Source organism: Anopheles cruzii, chromosome 3 (assembly GCF_943734635.1).
Source record: "Anopheles cruzii chromosome 3, idAnoCruzAS_RS32_06, whole genome shotgun sequence".
Classification (NCBI taxonomy): domain Eukaryota; kingdom Metazoa; phylum Arthropoda; class Insecta; order Diptera; family Culicidae; genus Anopheles; species Anopheles cruzii.
Window position 1 is genome coordinate 37,781,661 of NC_069145.1, and position 9,210 is coordinate 37,790,870.

Here is a 9,210-nt window from a genome sequence, read left to right on the forward strand (position 1 = left end):
GGTGGTTCCATATCGGCTTGAAAGTGACACATAAAAAACAAGAGTTAAGCACGAGCGGGTGTAGAGGGTCTTTTAAAAAAGGGTTGTATTCTTTATTCAACACTTTTCTTCCCGTTACACACAACTTCGCGGGTTACAATTCACAATCACCTTCTTGCTGCACAACGATGCTCACGAATACCCTATGATGCTGGAACGCACTGACCGCAAGACCGAAGTTAACTCGAAGGAGGACTGGAACAGAACACTGAGTTTGGCATGCTTCGCTAATTTATAGTTTCGCGATCGTGCTGATGCCATCTCGGTGGTGTGTGCGATGACGTCTTCTTCTGCCGATATGATTGGTTGATCATATTATGCGACTCAGCATACAATGTCTTCGCTGGCGGTGACCGTATGACCATGTGTCGATCGAGCGTCGCGTTCGGAGAACAATTATGTTGATACAATGTTACTTCGTTCTGATGCGTGCTAACAGTCGAGGTTGCGCTGACTGTTTATACTGATCGTTGCTAACTCAATTATGCTGATACAATGTTGCTCCATTCTGATGCGTGCTAACAGTCGCGGTTGTGCTAAATGTTTATGCGGTTGTGCTAAATGTTTATGCGGATTGTTGGGATCGTGCTAACTCAAGGAATCCACCGAGTCGACGGCAATGAAATATGATTGAAGTAATTCTATCTCTCGGCTCGTTTCGATTTAGTTTCCAGGAAGGAGAAGCCACATTTCTGTCTCTCTTTTCCACCGGGAGTTCGGCGAGAGGTGGCCGAAGAACACTCCGGGCCGGACGGGAACGCCCGGGTGACGGAGGAGAGGCTTGCGTCACGCCGTTTAGTTTTTGGGTTTGTTTTATTTTATTTTTTGTTTGAGGTTATAACAACGTCCCGGGGCGTCAAACGACCCGTCGCGGCCGCTGGCGCTTCCCCGCTGTGAGTCGCGTGGTAGGGCCCCCGAGAGAGCCGTCGTTCATAGTAGACGTTCGTCCCACAACCACCGTTCTTGGCTCGAGAAATCGATTTCCCTCACGCAGGAAGAGCGCCCGATAGGACCCGAACGAAAAAATCACTCAATTTTTCATTTTTTTAATCGCAGAATTTCAACTTTTGAGAGTCCCTCTCACTATGGCCAGGATTGGGTTAAGAGACTGAAATGGTCCTCGCTTAACCCAATCCCCATACTGAGAACTCGCCTCTTAACCCAATAATTGACTTCTTAACCCAAAAACTTTTGAGAGCCCCGTGAGCGATTTTCCCCTATATATTTCTATTTTTTCTTTCTCTCAATTCATTTCCCCTCATCAAGCTGTCAGTTGTGAACTGATGTAAACAAACAGTTGTGTTTATTGGAATACAAAATACAATTTTTCTACAATTAATTAACTTTTTGGCTTCCACCACACACTTTTCACTACGCTCTACGTGTATGTTTAGCACTACGCCGCAGCATTTCATGTATCCGCTGTATCGTCATTGCATCGTTCGCTGGCTTCGCTGCGTCGCTGCGTCGCTGGCATCCAATGGCACGATGACACTGCTTGGCTAAAAATGTAAACAAATGCGGTGCACTTTCACGATTTAGAACTAAATACTTATCGAGAAATGCTTCCCGATGCTTAAATTTACTTACCGAAATAAGCAACTGCTGAAAATTAACTATTAAACACTATTTTTACATCGTTGATGCGTCTTCAATTCTTTAGCGTCGTATCTTATTCTACGCTTCGGCCTAACTGTTGAAAATTTTTCTAACAGTTTGAGTGGCGGACTGGACGCTCTATTAGCGGGAAAGAGACATAAAATATTGCTGGCTATCGCTCTTTCCTTCTGCCCCTTGGCGAGAAAACAATTCGCCGTGAAATTTTTCTTCTCAGTATGGAGAAACTGAGTTACCATTTTGTTCGGGGATCCGTGGCGCTCAAGAATCGCGCGACGCACCTTCATGGTGCGTAAATTCTCGCTGCTGCGGAGTTGCGGTGGGATATCACACCGCCCCCCGCACCGATAACGTTTCCTGCCATCACCGGGCCATCGAGGAGCAGAGAAGACCGGGATGTGAAATTTGAAATTGATTTGAAGCACCCGGCGGCTGGCTTGGCAGGTTGATGTGCCGTCGGAAGAGAAAGAAAAAAAAACGCACCAGAAGGAGCGCAATAGGGACGCGTGCGGAGGCACGCGGAACGAGCGGCACCCTCTGTCAACTGACGGCAGTTTATGGGGCCGCAGCATATTGATTACGGAGTCACGGAATGCGAATGGCTGTTTGATCAATTTAGGAGCGATAGGCCGCCGAGCCGTTCACGGGCTCGAGCTCGTGATCTCTGGCTCTGGCCGTCTGTCTGTTGGTGGTCCTTCTCCTGCCGAAAGGTGGCCAGCCCGCGAGCCCGAGCGCGCTTTCGGTCTCGACCTGACTGAACCCGGGAGTATGTAATTTTATCCTCCGCTATCGTTATGGGCTCCACTGGCGGAAGCACTACTGGAACGATCTTTTATCTTTCGTGGGATTTCGGTGTTGCCGAGCTGGGCATGCTGGGCAAGTCTACGGAGCATGGCCACGCAGAAGAAAGCGGCCACTTTCCCAATATAGAATTTCACTGCGAACGGTAGATGGTCAATCATTCGACTAATCGCAATCGGCTAGATTTTTGGGCCTTGTTTCTCGCAGACTTATTGTGAGTTCTCATCAACAATTCGCGATTTCCGTAGGTGGAATTTTTGGCAAGGATCGTCACACAGTTACACAATATTTTTACACTCATTAAAGCCTGAGATTGAATTGATGTTTCCTGACAATAAACCCTTTGTTTATTTGAGCATCGATTGTTCGGCGATAGATTCTCGAAATGGGATGGAAAGAAATGCGAAATGAAACAACCCATCGTTGTTTCTGTTGTCCAACAACGCCCCGTGTTTGCGTACACTGTCCGCCCGCTATATTGCGAAGGAACGTCCATCAACCTAATTGTTGCGCCCTCGTCGGACAGTGCTGTTGTTTTTTTGTTTTGAACAAATTTCCCATGCAGGATTTCGCACTTGATTTTAGATTAATTTTCAAATGCTCTCAAACAAACAGTGCCCGGCACGCAATGAAGGCAAAACAGTCGACCGGTGGTGAGCCGTGCGTGTTGTGATTCGCCTACCCGTGGACCTGCAAGCCAAATCCGCACCGGAAATGGATGTGGTGGTTTTTTGTTTTTGGGAACATGGCGCACTTCGCGGGCCGGTTTTTTCATGTTCATAATGAAAAACGACGACGGGGTCCATTGATTTATGCTTGGCGTTCTAGGTGACGGTAGGTTTGTACAAATCCTCTCTCACGTAACCACCGAGTGGTTCTGTATTTTGAATTTTCATTGAGAAACAAGAGGATTTGAGCATGAAAAAGGTTTTGTTCGTACGACTAGAAATGGATAATGGTCCTTAGCGAACTCGCAGCATGGCGTTGCATTTCATTAATAATAGGTGTGAAACTACCGTACCGTTGGTATCCAACCAATGCGTGGCAAAAGCAACGTTTGGAGAGTTCCTTTAAATGAAATTTAAAATACGAATCGGATTTTATTGCATTTTATAGATTTATTGTAGAAAGGACAGAGCCGTGTTGAGCGCCACCGTCTTTTGCATACGAAGGTGGTCTGAAAAGTTTCTAAAATCAACATGAAGATGCCAGCACTAGGAAATGAATGTTAGTGAGTTTGGTTATCGATCTTCCGACAGTTACAAAATTTCAACCACTTTTGAAGCGCTGGTTTTGTGTATCTGATAACGATAAACGTTTTGGACGTCCAAACACAGCAACTACCGGCGAAAACATCGCCAAAGTTCATCAAACGGTACTAGACGGCCACCGAATTAAGTGAAGGAGATAGTAGAGGTTCTGAACATGTAATAAAAAGTTTGATTGTCCCACTTTAAATCAACATTTAAACATGAGAAAGGCGCCCACATACCATGGCGACAATCCGCGAATTATAGTTGGAACTGCTTGACCATCCGCCTTTCTCACCCGACCTTTTTGTTCTCTGGTCTGAAAACTGCGTTTAAAGGACAGAGATTTTTCTCAAATGAAGAGGCAACACCATTCATGAACCATTCTTTTGACATGACATGTATTGTCCGTCGTTAGCTACTACTTTCTCCAATCTTTTAGGTAGTTCTTCGATTCCGTGTCGATAGAACTTCTTATCTTTAGGAGCGATTTTATCAGAGACCTATTTTTCAATACTTTCATAAGAAATGAACCGCTGTGCTTCCAAATCGTTACTCATGCAACGGAACAAATACTAGTCCGAAAGAGCAACATCCAGGCCTTTTTTGGGTTCCAGACGTTGTATCCAGGCCTTTTTTTGGGTTAGGATTCTTGTAATAACTCCACTTTTCATCGTTCGTCGTTTCGGAAACTTTTCACCCAGGGCCTCATAGAATCCGATGAACCCGTAGACGGATGACCTACAGACGAGCCACATGTAAAAAAAGGTCATCAAGGGAAGAATCCTTCCCCGAAGTGCCCAATTTCTTTGCGAACTGATACGAAACGATTCGTTATCTCCCCATGGCGGGGCTGGGCAATAATATTAGATGCAGAACTGTGGCCCCCGCGGGCGGCGAAAGCTTTCGAGATATGCAAATTGCATGCAGATTTGAAACTTCGGCCCCGTCGTCGCTGCGCTACTTCATGCTGCGCTTGTAACGCCACCGCCGCTGTGGACGATCGTGATGAACGTCGGCTGTGTAGCGCCCTGGTGGGCCCAATTAGCAAGTGCCTGCCAACAGTTCCAGGTCGCTGGATGTGTAGCGGCGCACACCGTCCACAGGATCACACGCGGCGGGCAGTCTCCCCCCAAAAGCCCTTTCCCTCTCTCTCTCTCTCGTGATGGCGTTGGTCGGAGCTGTCGCCCGGAAGTGGCGATCCGGGACTAAGTAGAGAGTTTTGTAAATATTTAATATTCAAAACAGCCACCGAGAACACGGCCCCAGGTCCGCGTGAGTCCCGGAGTGCAGTTCGGTCTTCTTTTTGCCGGTGTTGTAATGTTTTTTGTGCTGTTGTTCGGTTCGTTCGGTCAGTTGGCCACCTACGTTGGTAGTGGCGAGAGGATGGTGTAGGATAATCGAGTTAGCATGGTCTCCGGTGCTGCTGCTGCAACAACTACTGGCTGCGGCCGAAAGCATCTCGCCATCCATCGACACGGGGCCCCGCGGGGAAGGGCAGCTGCTGCACCACCACGTCCACACGGCCGTGCACACAGCAGAACCCTTGGTGTGCAACATGCACAACCCCGTACGGCGGAAATGCCGTTTTTTGCTGCTTCCTGCAGCCAAAATTTGTGGCTACATTACTCATGTCGGAATTGAGGCTACATTTTCACACCACCACGAGCCAGCCAGCGCGGGGACTGCCTAATGGCCGGACGGAACGGGGCGGGCAGCAAACAAACTTCGAATGAGTTATGGCCACTGCATTTGCTTACAAAATTGTCGGTGTACTCTCCCGGGGGACGACGAGACGCCCCGAAGTTTGCTGCGGAACGTGGCGTCGATGCGCCGAGGCTACCCAGAAGACGCTGGATCCTACTTCATGCTACTCTGCTAGGACTGAACTATTTCGGTGTGGCCGATTAATGGCGCTTTTCGGTCACACTCACAGGGCCGAATGGTTCTATTAACGGAGGCGTAGTAAAGGTTCCACAACTCTGGTTGTAACAATCATCATATTCATCGGGGCTGGCTGCTCTGTGAGTATAATTAGCCCCCGACAGGTTGACTGATTTAATCCGTTTAAATATTCATTCTTTAACCGTCGGGATCGGAATCGTCGGCATCGCGAGCTACGGCTCATGAACTTAGCCCATTCTACTGGCCTAATTTTCTGCTGCTGCTGCCACCCGAGAGCGTTGCGATGACGCTGATAGGGCAGGACCCAACAGGGTATCCTTCGAAGAAACTCTGGCCGCTTCACTGGGTCCATATTGAAGTTTCGTCATCCTCAGCTCCCCGCTCCGGATGCAGCGAACGGCGGTGGCGTGGGTTAGCAATTTTAGTCGTTGCCTGATGACCCGGTCCTGGCGAAAGGATATTCGGGCTAAGCCGGCCCCGCCGGGTTGGTTGTGTTGCGAGAGCGTGGCTTTCGCCGACGGCAAGTTCCTCAAACAAATGAATAAATTAACATAATCTTCGTCCCAACCAGCTGGGAGGTTGGTGGTTTGACCATCAACAGCTGCGTTCCCGCCGAGATTTAGTTGGGGTTCCGAAAAATGAACGGGCATGCAAATTCCTGGAGCCGAGCAAACTATTCCAAGAATCTCTCGTCCATTACTTTGGCCCTGACGAAACGCATGCTTTCGGCGGGCGACCCAGCCTGGAGGCGCTGATTCCGGCGGGTGGCCGCCCTACTCCTATTGGGTTCAATTGTTTTCTCATTTACCGGACCAATTAGGCTGTTGTTGTAAAGTGAGTGGATGTAGCCAAGAGTCCAACCAGATCGATCCCGACGCAGGAAACTTTAATAAGCTGTCTCGATATTCAGGACGCCCGGATAAGGATTAAATGGAATTACGAAGCGAGAAGGTGCCTGTACCGGTGGGCGGAACCCGCAGCTACTCGCCGGGCGTGGCCGGGGTTGACGTTTTGGCGTATTACTTCTCCGGCGGCGGCGGCACACAGTTCCTTCGCGCTGCGTAAGATATGTACGAATTTAGATTCCGCTCCGTCCGTAATCTACCGCCCGGTGCACTGAAGTTATGTTAATACAATTCAGGACACGGCACCAAATTGCGCATTGCTCTCGGGCGCAGGATCGGGCCCTAGGATAACGGCGTCCTCGGCGCGGGTTGCTGCTTGCGTCAGCAGCAGATTTGTTTGCTGCCGACAGCGGGCTTTCACCGTGACTGGCTCTGCGCGTTCCTGCCGGAGGCCATCAGCCAGCCAGCCAGCCAGCGAAGGTATTCAACTGTGAGGTGTGTGCGGCGACATCGGCGGCGTCGGGTTGCGTTTGATGAAAATTTATTCCAAACCAGAGCGCGCGGGGCACAGCGAAGCGCGGGGTTGATATGAGGGTTAAGAAATAACCTTTTGTGTGTTGCATAGTGGCTGTGGAAAACCGGCTACGAGTGGGGCACGCCTGTGCAACCGACCGCTCGAGGCTACGCGGCGAGATCCGCAAGGAATGTCCTTTTAGGAAAAACCACCTGCAGAATCGCTGTAACGCTTCGTGTTCTTCGCCAACGGAATCTGCGCCGGCTGGCTGGTTGTGGTATCGGGTGGCGGTTTCGTCCTTTCGTCCCTCCCATCCTTCGCACCTTCTCGGGCAAGCGCTTCTCACGGTAGCCGACGGCCGATGGCCGTCGGTGACCCTGGTTGGGCTACCTAGCCCCGCTGCCGCCGGGGCCGAAGACGAGCATCATCGTCCTTTCACCTATTCGACTGTGACCTTCAGCCGGGGCCGGGTCGGGTCGTTTACTGACTGAGGCAAATGCAAATTGGATCTGGGATCCTCCAGCACGGCACGGTCGCCGTTCCGGCTGTGGCGATTGGAGGGATTTATTTGCCTAACGAACACGCATATTTGCAGCAATGTCGGCGGTCTTTCCGTTTTGTATGTTTTGTCATTTTTTTTCTTCTTCTCTGATTTACATGAACCTCTGACATGGGAACGCTGGGCTAGGCTGGGCGTAAGGATTGCGGATCGCCGCACCGATCGCCTTTTTCGCTTCGGCTTCGCAACAGCATATTCCTCCTCCACACTTCGTTGTTTGAAGTCTCACGTACGAGCAAACATCTCAAAAACGCACGTTTTTGCTGCTCGCCAGCTAATGTAGCGGCGGCTGCGGCACGTGTTCGGAGGGCCCCTTTTTGTCTGCTGAGCCAACCTGAATCACCAACTGATTTGATTTTCTGGGTAGCGATTTAGCGATTGGAGCTTTGACAGATAGCATTCGTTTCTGTTTCATTTTGTGGGAAATTTATGACAGACCAGAATACTGGAAGAATTAGCTGGAAGCACCGCGTTAATAAGTTACCCTTTTGGTACCCTTTTGCGTGGAAACGCGTTTTCTTATTCATAAATTTACTAGCTATTTCTAGTCTAATACCGGAACATTGTTGCTTCGCTTAAAGTGTCTTTTCTTTCAATTTCTGTTAATTTTAGGTCCTAGAAGCAGTCTTCCAGTAATGAGTAATTCAAGTAATCAAGTAATAAGCTTCAAGTAAATTTTAATTTGTATTTCGTTTTGAGTGATTTGGTAAAATGCTGGTTGTGTAATTGGGATTGAGTATTTTCATTTGGTACCATTGAACATATACATTGATTTCAATGGCATTTATTGAAGTGTTGCTGGGTATAGGTTTAGGTGCATACACGAACAATGACGGTTTTCCAACTCATGAGCGAAAGCCACATATAATTGATCGCGGTAGAAGCAGTCATGTTCTACGTTTAATCCACATCACGATTGTCTCTGCACCTTGTTTATTGTCATCACAAAAGCGAGTCGCCCAAGAAACTGCACACGTTTAAATTCAAATGGTATATCCGTCGGGAATATTAGAATTCGGTGCAACCATCTATCCAGTACGTCTATCTAGTTTCCATTTAAAATGTGGGCTTCGATGATGTTGCTCATGAATTGGTTTATGTTAATCCGAGTATCATTACAAAGTTTCACCGGACTGATAGTTCTCAAAAGAATATTCATAGCAACTTCAACATTCAACTACTTTTAACTTCAAACATATGGAGGCAGTCCTGGTAAATCAATCGAGTCAAGAAATTATGTTGAATAATTTACTGCTTCATCCTGATTTAGCAGAGTATCAATTGACATGAAAGTCATACTTTCAACACGTATTCCACTGAAAATGCAGCAGTTGATAGCACTTACGCCGTTTAATTTGGTTGTTTTGTTTTGATGGCACAATTTATAGACACTTCTTTTGGCATCGAACCATTCCCAACATCTAGCAATTGTTTCGCGAACTCTACAGTTGATGCATCCTTTGGAGGATAGTGATTAAATATTTATTTTTCAAAATTTCATGCCTATCTAGAAGATAGGCACGGTCTAAGTGCTTCAGCGTTAATAGTAGACGGTTCCGAAGTACCTTGAGTGGAACATTTTCTAATTACCGTGCAAAACTCACAAATTATCGTCTGGTCATTTTCATGCTTAAAAAAAACTGTTTCATTAGACAGTTTAGTGTCACTCGTTCGGCTGAG